The sequence below is a fragment of the Pseudophryne corroboree genome, chromosome 12, assembly GCF_028390025.1.
Source record: "Pseudophryne corroboree isolate aPseCor3 chromosome 12, aPseCor3.hap2, whole genome shotgun sequence".
In the NCBI taxonomy this organism is placed as follows: domain Eukaryota; kingdom Metazoa; phylum Chordata; class Amphibia; order Anura; family Myobatrachidae; genus Pseudophryne; species Pseudophryne corroboree.
The window spans coordinates 2,498,460-2,513,963 of NC_086455.1; the positions used below are offsets into that span (position 1 = coordinate 2,498,460).

At 54.5% G+C, this 15,504-nt stretch overlaps 1 protein-coding gene across 1 annotated transcript in view; it reads right to left on the minus strand.

Annotated features, from left to right (window-relative positions):
• The window catches only part of LOC134980040 (mothers against decapentaplegic homolog 6-like), a 64,088-nt gene extending 49,222 nt beyond the window's left edge, over positions 1 to 14,866 (minus strand). The window contains exon 1 of the mRNA XM_063946647.1: positions 14,754 to 14,866. The gene's annotated coding sequence lies outside the window, so the exon portion shown is untranslated. The remainder of the gene's footprint in view (positions 1 to 14,753) is intronic.
• Positions 14,867 to 15,504: the final 638 nt, after the last annotated feature.

The following is a 15,504-nucleotide window of genomic DNA, read 5'->3' on the forward strand; positions in this document are numbered from 1 at the left end:
ACTGTGTGTGCCATATCCCTGACTGTGTGTGCCGTGTCCCGGACTGTGTGTGCCGTGTCCCGGACTGTGTGTGCCGTGTCCCGGACTGTGTGTGCCGTGTCCCGGACTGTGTGTGCCGTGTCCCTGACTGTGTGTGCCATATCCCTGACTGTGTGTGCCGTGTGCCATATCCCTGACTGTGTGTGCGGTGTGCCATATCCCTGACTGTGTGTGCCGTGTCCCTGACTGTGTGTGCCGTGTCCCGGACTGTGTGTGCCGTGTGCCATATCCCTGACTGTGTGTGCGGTGTGCCATATCCCTGACTGTGTGTGCCGTTTTCCGGACTGTGTGTGCCGTGTTCCGGACTGTGTGTGCCGTGTTCCGGACTGTGTGTGCCGTGTTCCGGACTGTGTGTGCCATATCCCTGACTGTGTGTGCCGTGTCCCGGACTGTGTGCCGTGTCCCGGACTGTGTGTGCCATATCCCTGACTGTGTGTGCCGTGTCCGGGACTGTGTGTGCCATATCCCTGACTGTGTGTGCCGTGTTCCGGACTGTGTGTGCCGTGTTCCGGACTGTGTGTGCCATATCCCTGACTGTGTTTGCCGTGTCCCAGACTGTGTGTGCCGTGTCCCGGACTGTGTGTGCCGTGTCCCGGACTGTGTGTGCCGTGTCCCGGACTGTGTGTGCCATATCCCTGACTGTGTGTGCCGTGTCCCGGACTGTGTGTGCCGTGTCCCGGACTGTGTGTGCCGTGTCGTGTGCCGTGTCCCGGACTGTGTGTGCCGTGTCCCGGACTGTGTGTGCCGTGTCCCGGACTGTGTGTGCCGTGTCCCGGACTGTGTGTGCCGTGTCCCTGACTGTGTGTGCCATATCCCTGACTGTGTGTGCCGTGTGCCATATCCCTGACTGTGTGTGCGGTGTGCCATATCCCTGACTGTGTGTGCCGTGTCCCTGACTGTGTGTGCCGTGTCCCGGACTGTGTGTGCCGTGTGCCATATCCCTGACTGTGTGTGCGGTGTGCCATATCCCTGACTGTGTGTGCCGTTTTCCGGACTGTGTGTGCCGTGTTCCGGACTGTGTGTGCCGTGTTCCGGACTGTGTGTGCCGTGTTCCGGACTGTGTGTGCCATATCCCTGACTGTGTGTGCCGTGTCCCGGACTGTGTGCCGTGTCCCGGACTGTGTGTGCCATATCCCTGACTGTGTGTGCCGTGTCCGGGACTGTGTGTGCCATATCCCTGACTGTGTGTGCCGTGTTCCGGACTGTGTGTGCCGTGTTCCGGACTGTGTGTGCCATATCCCTGACTGTGTTTGCCGTGTCCCAGACTGTGTGTGCCGTGTCCCGGACTGTGTGTGCCGTGTCCCGGACTGTGTGTGCCGTGTCCCGGACTGTGTGTGCCATATCCCTGACTGTGTGTGCCGTGTCCCGGACTGTGTGTGCCGTGTCCCGGACTGTGTGTGCCGTGTCGTGTGCCGTGTCCCGGACTGTGTGTGCCGTGTCCCGGACTGTGTGTGCCGTGTCCCGGACTGTGTGTGCCGTGTCCCGGACTGTGTGTGCCGTGTCCCGGACTGTGTGTGCCGTGTCCCGGACTGTGTGTGCCGTGTCCCGGACTGTGTGAGCCGTGTACCATGTCCCGGACTGTGTGTGCCGTGTGCCATATCCCTGACTGTGTGTGCCGTGTCCCGGACTGTGTGTGCCGTGTTCCGGACTGTGTGTGCCATATCCCTGACTGTGTGTGCCGTGTCCCGGACTGTGTGTGCCATATCCCTGACTGTGTGTGCCGTGTCCCGGACTGTGTGTGCCGTGTCCCGGACTGTGTGTGCCGTGTCCCGGACTGTGTGTGCCATATCCCTGACTGTGTGTGCGGTGTGCCATATCCCTGACTGTGTGTGCCGTGTCCCGGACTGTGTGTGCCGTGTGCCATATCCCTGACTGTGTGTGCGGTGTGCCATATCCCTGACTGTGTGTGCCGTGTCCCTGACTGTGTGTGCCGTGTCCCGGACTGTGTGTGCCGTGTGCCATATCCCTGACTGTGTGTGCGGTGTGCCATATCCCTGACTGTGTGTGCCATATCCCTGACTGTGTGTGCCGTGTTCCGGACTGTGTGTGCCGTGTTCCGGACTGTGTGTGCCATAATCCTGACTGTGTGTGCCGTGTCCCGGACTGTGTGTGCCGTGTCCCGGACTGTGTGTGCCGTGTCCCGGACTGTGTGTGCCGTGTCCCGGACTGTGTGTGCCGTGTCCCGGACTGTGTGTGCCGTGTCCCGGACTGTGTGTGCCATATCCCTGACTGTGTGTGCCGTGTCCCGGACTGTGTGTGCCATATCCCGGACTGTGTGTGCCGTGTTCCGGACTGTGTGTGCCGTGTTCCGGACTGTGTGTGCCGTGTTCCGGACTGTGTGTGCCATATCCCTGACTGTGTTTGCCGTGTCCCAGACTGTGTGTGCCGTGTCCCGGACTGTGTGTGCCGTGTCCCGGACTGTGTGTGCCGTATCCCTGACTGTGTGTGCCGTGTCCCGGACTGTGTGTGCCATATCCCTGACTGTGTGTGCCGTGTCCCGGACTGTGTGTGCCATATCCCTGACTGTGTGTGCCGTGTTCCGGACTGTGTGTGCCGTGTTCCGGACTGTGTGTGCCGTGTTCCGGACTGTGTGTGCCGTGTTCCGGACTGTGTGTGCCGTGTTCCGGACTGTGTGTGCCATATCCCTGACTGTGTTTGCCGTGTCCCAGACTGTGTGTGCCGTGTCCCGGACTGTGTGTGCCGTGTCCCGGACTGTGTGTGCCGTGTCCCGGACTGTGTGTGCCATATCCCTGACTGTGTGTGCCGTGTCCCGGACTGTGTGTGCCATATCCCTGACTGTGTTTGCTGTGTCCCAGACTGTGTGTGCCATATCCCTGACTGTGTGTGCCGTGTCCCGGACTGTGTGTGCGGTGTGCCATATCCCTGACTGTGTGTGCCGTGTCCCGGACTGTGTGAGCCGTGTAACATGTCCCGGACTGTGTGTGCCGTGTTCCGGACTGTGTGTGCCATGTTCCGGACTGTGTGTGCCGTGTTCCGGACTGTGTGTGCCATATCCCTGACTGTGTGTGCCGTGTCCCGGACTGTGTGTGCCATATCCCTGTGTGTGCTGTGTCCCGGACTGTGTGTGCCGTGTCCCGGACTGTGTGTGCCATATCCCTGACTGTGTGTGCCGTGTCCCGGACTGTGTGTGCCGTGTCCCGGACTGTGTGTGCCGTGTCCCGGACTGTGTGTGCCGTGTCCCGGACTGTGTGTGCCGTGTCCCGGACTGTGTGTGCCGTGTCCCGGACTGTGTGAGCCGTGTGCCATATCCCTGACTGTGTGTGCCGTGTTCCAGACTGTGTGTGCCGTGTTCCGGACTGTGTGTGCCGTGTTCCGGACTGTGTGTGCCGTGTTCCGGACTGTGTGTGCCGTATCCCTGACTGTGTTTGCCGTGTCCCAGACTGTGTGTGCCGTGTCCCGGACTGTGTGTGCCGTGTCCCGGACTGTGTGTGCCGTGTCCCGGACTGTGTGTGCCATATCCCTGACTGTGTGTGCCGTGTCCCGGACTGTGTGTGCCGTGTCCCGGACTGTGTGTGCCATATCCCGGACTGTGTGTGCCGTGTCCCGGACTGTGTGTGCCGTGTCCCGGACTGTGTGTGCCGTGTCCCGGACTGTGTGTGCCGTGTCCCGGACTGTGTGTGCCGTGTCCCTGACTGTGTGTGCCGTGTCCCGGACTGTGTGTGCCATATCCTGCCCGGGGATAGATGGGTGACACCAGCCCACAGTTCGGGGATAGATGGGTGACACCAGCCCACGGCTCGGGGATAGATGGGTGACACCAGCCCACAGTTCGGGGATAGATGGGTGACACCAGCCCACAGTTCGGGGATAGATGGGTGACACCAGCCCACGGCTCGGGGATAGATGGGTGACACCAGCCCACGGCTCGGGATAGATGGGTGACACCAGCCCACGGCTCGGGGATAGATGGGTGACACCAGCCCACGGCTCGGGGATAGATGGGTGACACCAGCCCACGGCTCGGGATAGATGGGTGATATCACCCTACGGCTCGGGGATAGATGGGTGACACCAGCCCACGGCTCGGGATAGATGGGTGACACCAGCCCACAGCTCGGGATAGATGGGTGATATCACCCCACAGCTCGGGGATAGCCGGGAGATGGAAGCACAGCTGATGAAGCAGTCTCTGTACAGCGCTGCCTCAGATGCTCATACACAGTAATAATGTGTCTCCATGTGCTATGCAGAGCTGTGGGCCTTGCTGGACACTCGGGTGGGGGCGGCACAGGCGCCAGCCTGATCTCCTTATCTCCTGGGGAAGTCTCAGACTCAGTAAACATTACAGGGAAGGAAATGAGCAGATACAGCGTTCTATAACCCCTTGTGTGCCACGTTACACCAGTACTGCATGCCGGGGCCTACTGACCAGCTGCCACGTCTCCTCCTGTGCCCCACTACTGACCAGCTGGCACGTCTCCTCCTGCGCCCCACTACTGACCAGCTACCACGTCTCCTCCTGTGCCCCACTACTGACCAGCTGACACGTCTCCTCCTGTGCCCCACTACTGACCAGCTACCACGTCTCCTCCTGTGCCCCACTACTGACCAGCTGGCACGTCTCCTCCTGTGCCCCACTACTGACCAGCTACCACGTCTCCTCCTGTGCCCCACAACTGACCAGCTGACACGTCTCCTCCTGTGCCCCACTACTGACCAGCTACCACGTCTCCTCCTGTGCCCCACTACTGACCAGCTGGCACGTCTCCTCCTGTGCCCCACTACTGACCAGCTACCACGTCTCCTCCTGTGCCCCACTACTGACCAGCTGGCACGTCTCCTCCTGTGCCCCACTACTGACCAGCTGGCACGTCTCCTCCTGCGCCTCACTACTGACCAGCTACCACGTCTCCTCCTGTGCCCCACTACTGACCAGCTGGCACGTCTCCTCCTGTGCCCCACTACTGACCAGCTACCACGTCTCCTCCTGTGCCCCACTACTGACCAGCTGGCACGTCTCCTCCTGTGCCCCACTACTGACCAGCTGGCACGTCTCCTCCTGCGCCTCACTACTGACCAGCTGGCACGTCTCCTCCTGCGCCCCACTACTGACCAGCTGGCACGTCTCCTCCTGTGCCCCACTACTGACCAGCTGGCACGTCTCCTCCTGCGCCCCACTACTGACCAGCTGGCACGTCTCCTCCTGCGCCCCACTACTGACCAGCTGGCACGTCTCCTCCTGCGCCTCACTACTGACCAGCTGGCACGTCTCCTCCTGCGCCTCACTACTGACCAGCTGGCACGTCTCCTCCTGCGCCCCACTACTGACCAGCTGGCACGTCTCCTCCTGTGCCCCACTACTGACCAGCTGGCACGTCTCCTCCTGCGCCTCACTACTGACCAGCTGGCACGTCTCCTCCTGCGCCCCACTACTGACCAGCTGGCACGTCTCCTTCCGCGCCCCACTACTGACCAGCTGGCACGTCTCCTTCCGCGCCCCACTACTGACCAGCTGGCACGTCTCCTCCTGTGCCCCACTACTGACCAGCTGGCACGTCTCCTCCTGTGCCCCACTACTGATCAGCTGGCACGTCTCCTCCTGTGCCCCACTACTGACCAGCTGGCACGTCTCCTCCTGTGCCCCACTACTGACCAGCTGGCACGTCTCCTCCTGCGCCTCACTACTGACCAGCTGGCACGTCTCCTCCTGCGCCTCACTACTGACCAGCTGGCACGTCTCCTCCTGCGCCCCACTACTGACCAGCTGGCACGTCTCCTCCTGCGCCCCACTACTGACCAGCTGGCACGTCTCCTCCTGCGCCCCACTACTGACCAGCTGGCACGTCTCCTCCTGCGCCCCACTACTGACCAGCTGGCACGTCTCCTCCTGCACCCCCCTACTGACCAGCTGGCACGTCTCCTCCTGCGCCCCACTACTGACCAGCTGGCACGTCTCCTCCTGCACCCCCCTACTGACCAGCTGGCACGTCTCCTCCTGTGCCCCACTACTGACCAGCTGGCACGTCTCCTCCCGCACCCCACTACTGACCAGCTGGCACGTCTCCTCCTGCGCCCCCCTACTGACCAGCTGGCACGTCTCCTCCTGCGCCCCACTACTGACCAGCTGGCACGTCTCCTCCTGCACCCCCCTACTGACCAGCTGGCACGTCTCCTCCTGTGCCCCACTACTGACCAGCTGGCACGTCTCCTCCCGCACCCCACTACTGACCAGCTGGCACGTCTCCTCCTGCGCCCCACTACTGACCAGCTGGCACGTCTCCTCCCGCGCAGCACTGCTGGCATCAGTACAAGGGCAGCTGCACTCTCACCCGTCAGTAAAATACTCACCCCAACAAAGTGTAATTCATGAGCCCCTCTACACCCAGCTTCTACTGTCACCTCCGGACACATTATCTACATGTAACATTACAGCGCGTCAGCAATACATAGGCCGTCAGTAAAACTGTTATTAAACGGACAATGGGGGACATTTACTAAGCAGTGATAAGAGTGGAGAAGTGAGCCAGTGGAGAAATGGCCCCATCAACCAATCAGCAGCTCTGTATCATTTTATAGTATGCAAATTATAGATGTTACTTCAGTGCTGATTGGTTGCTATGGCCACTTCTCCACTCTTATCACTGCTTAGTAAATGTCCCCTTATATTCCCAGGTGTGATGATCACATACACATTTACTGCGGAGCTCTCTGCTGATCCCGGCTATGTAACTGGAATATATAACCCGGGCATCAGAGTGCAAAGGGTTAATGCCAGTCTCACTATGGGGTGTATTCAAGAAGCAGTGATAAGAGTGGAGAAGTTGCCCATGGCAACCAATCAGCATTGAAGTAACATTTATAACTTGCATACTATACAATTGTACGAAGCAGCTGATTGGTTACCATGGGCAACGTCTCCCCTCTCATCACTGCTTCATGAATAGACCCCTATATCCGGGCATGAGCGTGCCGGTATATAGCGGTTATCACCACCGGCCCTATGGCGGTATCTCCTGTGTGAGCGCCGTCCTCCTGTTACCCCGGGAGCGTCAGCTCTATGCCACAGACCGATGCTGTGACTCTGAGCGCTGACAGCTGGGCGGCCCCGCAGATCTGGCTGCGTATGTCTCTGGAACAGGCCCTATGTAGCCGTGATGTTCTGTGTGCTGCAATTCTCAGTAACTGCCCTTTATTCTGTACATACCGGCGGGCATCCGGGAGCTGTGACGCCGCGTTGGTGGGTGTGCACCAGGAAACGCAGGCATGTCATGGCCGTTTTCCCATGTCCTGTACACCTGGTGTAATTCTCAGTACCTGCCCTGTACACCTGGTGTAATTCTCAGCACCTGTCCTGTACACAGGTGTAATTCTCAGTACCTGTCCTGTACACCTGGTGTAATTCTCAGCACCTGTCCTGTACACCTGGTGTAATTTTCAGTACCTGTCCTGTACACCTGGTGTAATTCTCAGTACCTGCCCTGTACACCTGGTGTAATTCTCAGCACCTGCCCTGTACACCTGGTGTAATTCTCAGTACCCGCCCTGTACACCTGGTGTAATTCTCAGCACCTGCCCTGTACACCTGGTGTAATTCTCAGTACCTGCCCTGTACACCTGGTGTAATTCTCAGCACCTGCCCTGTACACCTGGTGTAATTCTCAGCACCTGCCCTGTACCCCTGGTGTAATTCTCAGTACCTGCCCTGTACACCTGGTGTAATTCTCAGTACCTGCCCTGTACACCTGGTGTAATTCTCAGCACCTGCCCTGTACACCTGGTGTAATTCTCAGTACCTGCCCTGTACACCTGGTGTAATTCTCAGCACCTGCCCTGTACACCTGGTGTAATTCTCAGTACCTGTCCTGTACACCTGGTGTAATTCTCAGTACCTGCCCTGTACACCTGGTGTAATTCTCAGCACCTGCCCTGTACACCTGGTGTAATTCTCAGCACCTGCCCTGTACCCCTGGTGTAATTCTCAGTACCTGCCCTGTACACCTGGTGTAATTCTCAGCACCTGTCCTGTACACATGGTGTAATTCTCAGCACCTGTCCTGTACACCTGGTGTAATTCTCAGTACATGTCCTGTACACCTGGTGTAATTCTCAGCACCTGCCCTGTACACCTGGTGTAATTCTCAGCACCTGTCCTGTACACATGGTGTAATTCTCAGCACCTGCCCTGTACACCTGGTGTAATTCTCAGTACATGTCCTGTACACATGGTGTAATTCTCAGTACATGTCCTGTACACCTGGTGTAATTCTCAGCACCTGCCCTGTACACCTGGTGTAATTCTCAGCACCTGTCCTGTACACCTGGTGTAATTCTCAGTACCTGTCCTGTACACCTGGTGTAATTCTCAGTACCTGTCCTGTACACCTGGTGTAATTCTCAGTACCTGTCCTGTACACCTGGTGTAATTCTCAGTATCCGCCCTGTACACCTGGTGTAATTCTCAGCACCTGCCCTGTACACCTGGTGTAATTCTCAGCACCTGCCCTGTACACCTGGTGTAATTCTCAGCATCTGCCCTGTACACCTGGTGTAATTCTCAGTACCTGCCCTGTACACCTGGTGTAATTCTCAGCCCTGCCCTGTACACCTGGTGTAATTCTCAGCACCTGCCCTGTACACATGGTGTAATTCTCAGCACCTGCCCTGTACACCTGGTGTAATTCTCAGTACATGTCCTGTACACAGGTGTAATTCTCAGTACCTGTCCTGTACACCTGGGGTAATTCTCAGTACATGTCCTGTACACCTGGTGTAATTCTAAGTACATGTCCTGTACACCTGGTGTAATTCTCAGTATCCGCCCTGTACACCTGGTGTAATTCTCAGCACCTGTCCTGTACACCTGGTGTAATTCTCAGTACCTGTCCTGTACACCTGGTGTAATTCTCAGTACCTGTCCTGTACACCTGGTGTAATTCTCAGTATCCGCCCTGTACACCTGGTGTAATTCTCAGTTTCCGCCCTGTACACCTGGTGTAATTCTCAGTACCTGCCCTGTACACCTGGTGTAATTCTCAGTACCTGCCCTGTACACCTGGTGTAATTCTCAGTACCTGTCCTGTACACCTGGTGTAATTCTCAGCACCTGCCCTGTACACCTGGTGTAATTCTCAGTACCTGCCCTGTACACCTGGTGTAATTCTCAGCACCTGCCCTGTACACCTGGTATAATTCTCAGCACCTGCCCTGTACACCTGGTGTAATTCTCAGCACCTGCCCTGTACACCTGGTGTAATTCTCAGTACCTGTCCTGTACACCTGGTGTAATTCTCAGTATCCGCCCTGTACACCTGGTGTAATTCTCAGCACCTGCCCTGTACACCTGGTGTAATTCTCAGTACCTGTTTTGTACACCTGGTGTAATACTCAGTACCTGTCCTGTACACCTGGTGTAATTCTCAGCACCTGCCCTGTACACCTGGTGTAATTCTCAGTACCTGTCCTGTACACCTGGTGTAATTCTCAGTGCCTGTCCTGTACACCTGGTGTAATTCTCAGCACCTGTCCTGTACACCTGGTGTAATTCTCAGTACCTGCCCTGTACACAGGTGTAATTCTCAGTACCTGCCCTGTACACCTGGTGTAATTCTCAGTACCTGTCCTGTACACCTGGTGTGATTCTCAGTACCTGTCCTGTACACCTGGTGTAATTCTCGGTACCTGCCCTGTACACTTGGTGTAATTCCCGGTATCCGCCCTGCACACAGGTGTAATTCCCGGTATCCGCCCTGCACACAGGTGTAATTCCCGGTACCTGCCCTGTACACAGGTGTAATTCCCGGTACCCGCCCTGTACACAGGTGTAATTCCCGGTACCTGCTCCGTACACAAGTGTAATTCCCGGTATCCGCCCTGCACACAGGTGTAATTCCCGGTATCCGCCCTGTACACAGGTGTAATTCCCGGTACCCACTCCGTACACAGGTGTAATTCCCGGTATCCGCCTTGCACACAGGTGTAATTCCCAGTACCTGCCCTGTACACAGGTGTAATTCCCGGTATCCGGCCTGCACACAGGTGTAATTCCCGGTATCTGGCCTGCACACAGGTGTAATTACCGGTATTTGCCGTGCACACAGGTGTAATTCCCGGTATCCGCCCTGCACACAGGTGTAATTCCCGGTATCCGCCCTGCACAGGGACTGTAGTGGCATTATGGCATATGACAGAGATGAGCATACTGTTACTGCTGGAATGTGACAGCTGAGCAGCCAATCAGGGAAGAGTCTGGCGAGTGTTCCCGCGTCCCCTCTGCGCGCCAGCCTGCCGGCCCCTCGCTCTCTATCTAATGAAAGCTAGGAAATTCCTCTGGTATTTTTGTTTAGGTTTCAGTCCTTATCATGAGGAGGTCTCCCTGGGCCCGTCATATAGTGTGAGTGAGCACAACATCCTCTTATCCTCTTCCTGTTCCCGGCTCAGAGTCAGTCTGGGGACAGAGCTGTATTTAGACTGCTGTCACAATGAGCCCAGTCCCTTTATAGTCCATTAATAAATCTCACGTCTTACTCCACCCAGGAAGCCATTGTCTCCGACGCGGCTGCACTGCGGGTTACCCCTGGCTTCTCCAGCACTCTATGTATTATTCCAGGGAAGAGGGAACGAACGCCAGCCCTGGCCTCTGCCCTGAGCTTACCTGCCTATAACAACACACAAACCCATGTGTGACACTAACATCGTCATTTGTACATACACTATTCCTTTCTTACGGCCCTTCCCCTAGCGCACAAGCGTCTGAAACGTCCACAGCATCGACAGCAGCATCAGCCGTTGCACCAGCCCCATGCTAGATGCAGAATTGCTGTCAGAGTATGGCCGCCAATGTGCGCGAACAAGGGTCTCACCCTGTAACCGCTCCTGTGTCACTCCGTAACTAGTCCTATGTCACCGATAATACTCCTGTAACACTTCGGTCTCACACAGGGTGAGACCGAAGTGTTACAGGAGTATTATCGGTGACATAGGACTAGTTACTTTGTCACCCCATAACCAGTCCTATGTCACCCATAATACTCCTGTAACACTTCGGTCTCACCCTGTAACCGCTCCTTTGTCACCCCATAACCAGTCCTATGTCGCCCATAATACTCCTGTAACACTTCGGTCTCACCCTGTAACCGCTCCTTTGTCACCCCATAACCAGTCCTATGTCGCCCATAATACTCCTGTAACACTTCAGTCTCATCCTGTAACCGCTCCTGTGTCACCCTGTAACTAGTACTATGTCACCGATAATACTCCTGTAACACTTCGGTCTCAACCTGTAACCGCTCCTGTGTCACCCCATAACCAGTCCTATGTCACCGATAATACTCCTGTAACACTTCGGTCTCACCCTGTAACCGCTCCTTTGTCACCACATAACCAGTCCTATGTCACCGATAATACTCCTGTAACACTTCGGTCTCAACCTGTAATCGCTCCTGTGTCACCCCATAACCAGTCCTATGTCACCGATAATACTCCTGTAACACTTCGGTCTCACCCTGTAACCGCTCCTGTGTCACCCTGTAACTAGTCCTATGTCACCGATAATACTCCTGTAACACTTCGGTCTCACCCTGTAACCGCTCCTGTGTCACTCCGTAACCAGTCCTATGTCACCGATAATACTCCTGTAACACTTCAGACTCACCCTGTAACCGCTCCTGTGTCACCCTGTAACCAGTCCTATGTCACCCATAATACTCCTGTAACACTCCAGTCTCACCCTGTAACCAGTCCTATGTCACCCATAATACTCCTGTAACACTCCGGTCTCACCCTGTAACCACTGCTATGTCACCCTGTAACCAGTCCTATGTCACCCATAATACTCCTGTAACACTCCGGTCTCACCCTGTAACCGCTGCTATGTCACCCTGTAACCAGTCCTATGTCACACATAATACTTCTGTAACACTCCGGTCTCACCCTGTAACCAGTCCTATGTCACCCATAATACTCCTGTAACACTCCGATCTCACCCTGTAACCGCTATGTCACCCTGTAACCAGTCCTATGTCACCCATAATCCTCCTGTAACACTCCGGTCTCACCCTGTAACCGCTGCTATGTCACCCTGTAACTAGTCCTATGTCACCCATAATACTCCTGTAACACTCCAGTCTCACCCTGTAACCGCTGCTATGTCACCCTGTAACCAGTCCTATGTCACCCATAATACTCCTGTAACACTCCGGTCTCACCCTGTAACCGCTATGTCACCCTGTAACCAGTCCTATGTCACCCATAATCCTCCTGTAACACTCCGGTCTCACCCTGTAACCGCTGCTATGTCACCCTGTAACTAGTCCTATGTCACCCATAATACTCCTGTAACACTCCAGTCTCACCCTGTAACCGCTGCTATGTCACCCTGTAACCAGTCCTATGTCACCCATAATACTTCTGTAACACTCCGGTCTCACCCTGTAACCACTGCTATGTCACCCTGTAGCCAGTCCTGTCACCCATAATACTCCTGTAACACTCCGGTCTCACCCTGTAACCACTGCTATGTCACCCATAATACTCCTGTAACACTCCGGTCTCACCCTGTAACCGCTGCTATGTCACCCTGTAACCAGTCCTATGTCACCCATAATACTTCTGTAACACTCCGGTCTCACCCTGTAACCACTGCTATGTCACCCTGTAGCCAGTCCTGTCACCCATAATACTCCTGTAACACTCCGGTCTCACCCTGTAACCACTGCTATGTCACCCTATAAAACACTCATCAGACGGAAGATCTTGCATCCGTTTAGCCACCTCCCAGTCAATGCAGCGCAGTCAGTCATATGACATTATGGGACAAATGTGCTGCGTCACTTAGGGCAGAGGTTCCTCATACTTTTTGAATCACGGCGCCTAAACCATCAGAATTCTTTTCACGGCTCCGCTGGGCCAAAAGTATCTTATTGAGAAATGCAGAAAAGAGACATGAAATGAAGTAGATTGTGTTTATACGTCATTCTTAGGGTCAGTTATGGGGTGAGGGACGGGATTTGCTTCTGTTTGTCCATTATATTATATGACTGACAGCCGCCAGCGCTGGTTTTGTCTATTACACTGACCATAAATATTTTTAATTGGTCCTGGACCGACAATCCGAGGCACCCCTGCAAGTGTCCCGAGGCACCCAGAGAGCCACCGCACACCATATGAGAACCTCGGTACTAGGGAATTACACGCTCTGTTGGAAATAATTGTGACTCAGAATCAGACAATTTTAAGTTTACACAACACTGAACACACGAAGAAGAGATCTGTGAGGGGTATATAGCGCTGGACACACGAAGAAGAGATCTGTGAGGGATATATAGCGCTGGACACACAAAGAAGATACCTGTGAGAGGTATATAGCGCAGGACACACGGAGAAGACAAGACCTGTGAGGGGTATATAGCGCTGGACACATGAAGAAGAGACCTGTGAGGGGTATATATAGTGCAGGACACATGAAGAAGAGACCTGTGAGGGGTATATATAGCGCCGGACACATGAAGAAGAGACCTGTGAGGGGTATATATAGTGCTGGACACATGAAGAAGAGACCTGTGAGGGGTATATAGTGCAGGACACACGAAGAAGAGACCTGTGAGGGGTATATATAGTGCTGGACACATGAAGAAGAGACCTGTGAGGTGTATATAGTGCAGGACACACGAAGAAGAGACCTGTGAGGGGTATATATAGTGCTGGACACATGAAGAAGAGACCTGTGAGGGGTATATATAGTGCTGGACACATGAGGAAGAGACCTGTGAGGGGTATATAGCGCTGGACACATGAAGAAGAGACCTGTGATGGGTATACAGTGCTGGACACATAAAGAAGAGACCAGTGAGGGGTATATATAGTGCTGGACACATGAAGAAGAGACCTGTGAGGTGTATATAGTGCAGGACACACGAAGAAGAGACCTGTGAGGGGTATATATAGTGCTGGACACATGAAGAAGAGACCTGTGAGGGGTATATATAGTGCTGGACACATGAGGAAGAGACCTGTGAGGGGTATATAGTGCTGGACACATGAAGAAGAGACCTGTGAGGGGTATATAGCGCTGGACACATGAAGAAGAGACCTGTGATGGGTATACAGTGCTGGACACATGAAGAAGAGACCTGTGATGGGTATACAGTGCTGGACACATAAAGAAGAGACCAGTGAGGGGTATATATAGTGCTGGACACATGAAGAAGAGACCTGTGAGGTGTATATAGTGCAGGACACACGAAGAAGAGACCTGTGAGGGGTATATATAGTGCTGGACACATGAAGAAGAGACCTGTGAGGGGTATATAGTGCTGGACACATGAAGAAGAGACCTGTGAGGGGTATATAGCGCTGGACACATGAAAAAGAGACCTGTGATGGGTATACAGTGCTGGACACATGAAGAAGAGACCTGTGATGGGTATACAGTGCTGGACACATGAAGAAGAGACCTGTGATGGGTATATAGCACTGGACACATGAAGAAGAGACCAGTGAGGGGTATATAGCGCTGGACACATGAAGAAGAGACCAGTGAGGGTTATATAGCGCTGGGCACAAGAAGACCTGCGAGGGGTATATAGCGCTGGACACATGAAGAAGAGACCTGTGAGGGGTATATAGTGCTGGACACATGAAGTGACCTGTGAGGATTATAGAGTTTAGAACACATTAAGGCATTGGATCCCAAACTTTTATGAATCACGGCTGTCACTGCCCCTGGGGACGCTGCTAAGGTCAGTCCCGTTTCCTACCTGTCAGGCCGCTTGTGAGGGTCCAGCATGCTAATCGCACGGCTGCAGCAGTCTCAGTGGTTGGGGCTGGGTCCTCTGTGTGCAATGCTCCTGCCAGCCCAGCAACATGGATGACACCATCTTGCTTAGTGTCAGCTGAGCAGTCCCTGACCAATTCCACCCAGCCTGAGCATCAGCTGACACTCCCAGCCAATCCTGTGTCACCATGGGGTTTAAAACTTCTTGCTGCTCAGTGTTCAGGTTGTCAGTGCCATAGGTCACACAGCTGTGTGTGAGCTTTGTAGCGGCGCTCCTCCGTTTCCAGACGCTACCATAGTGCCTGCATTTTTCTGAGTTCTCAACACGGTGACCATCGGTGCAAGCCCGATATTCTCCGACCATCGGTGCAAGTTAATTCACCAACTGCCTGCTATAGTATTCGGCAGTCATTAAACAATTGGTGATGCTCGCACGTTATGTTTTAACTTTGTACTTTTGCCATTTTTATGTTTCATTTGTACTTATAGATTTTATACCTGTACATTTGGGGCGTCTAATTGTATTGTATGGTTCATACATGTAATTTGTTATACCAAGTGGCTTGTGTTTGTGTGATTTATCCGGTCACTGACCGCATTGTGGCTTACACGTGATGATGAAGCTGCAGACGCTGGATGTTGCTCAGCAGTGCCCCCTGGTGGTAGGTCCTTATACTGCCGCTGCCCGGAATGCAGATAGAATTGATAATGGCTGCAGTGTGAGAACGACATAC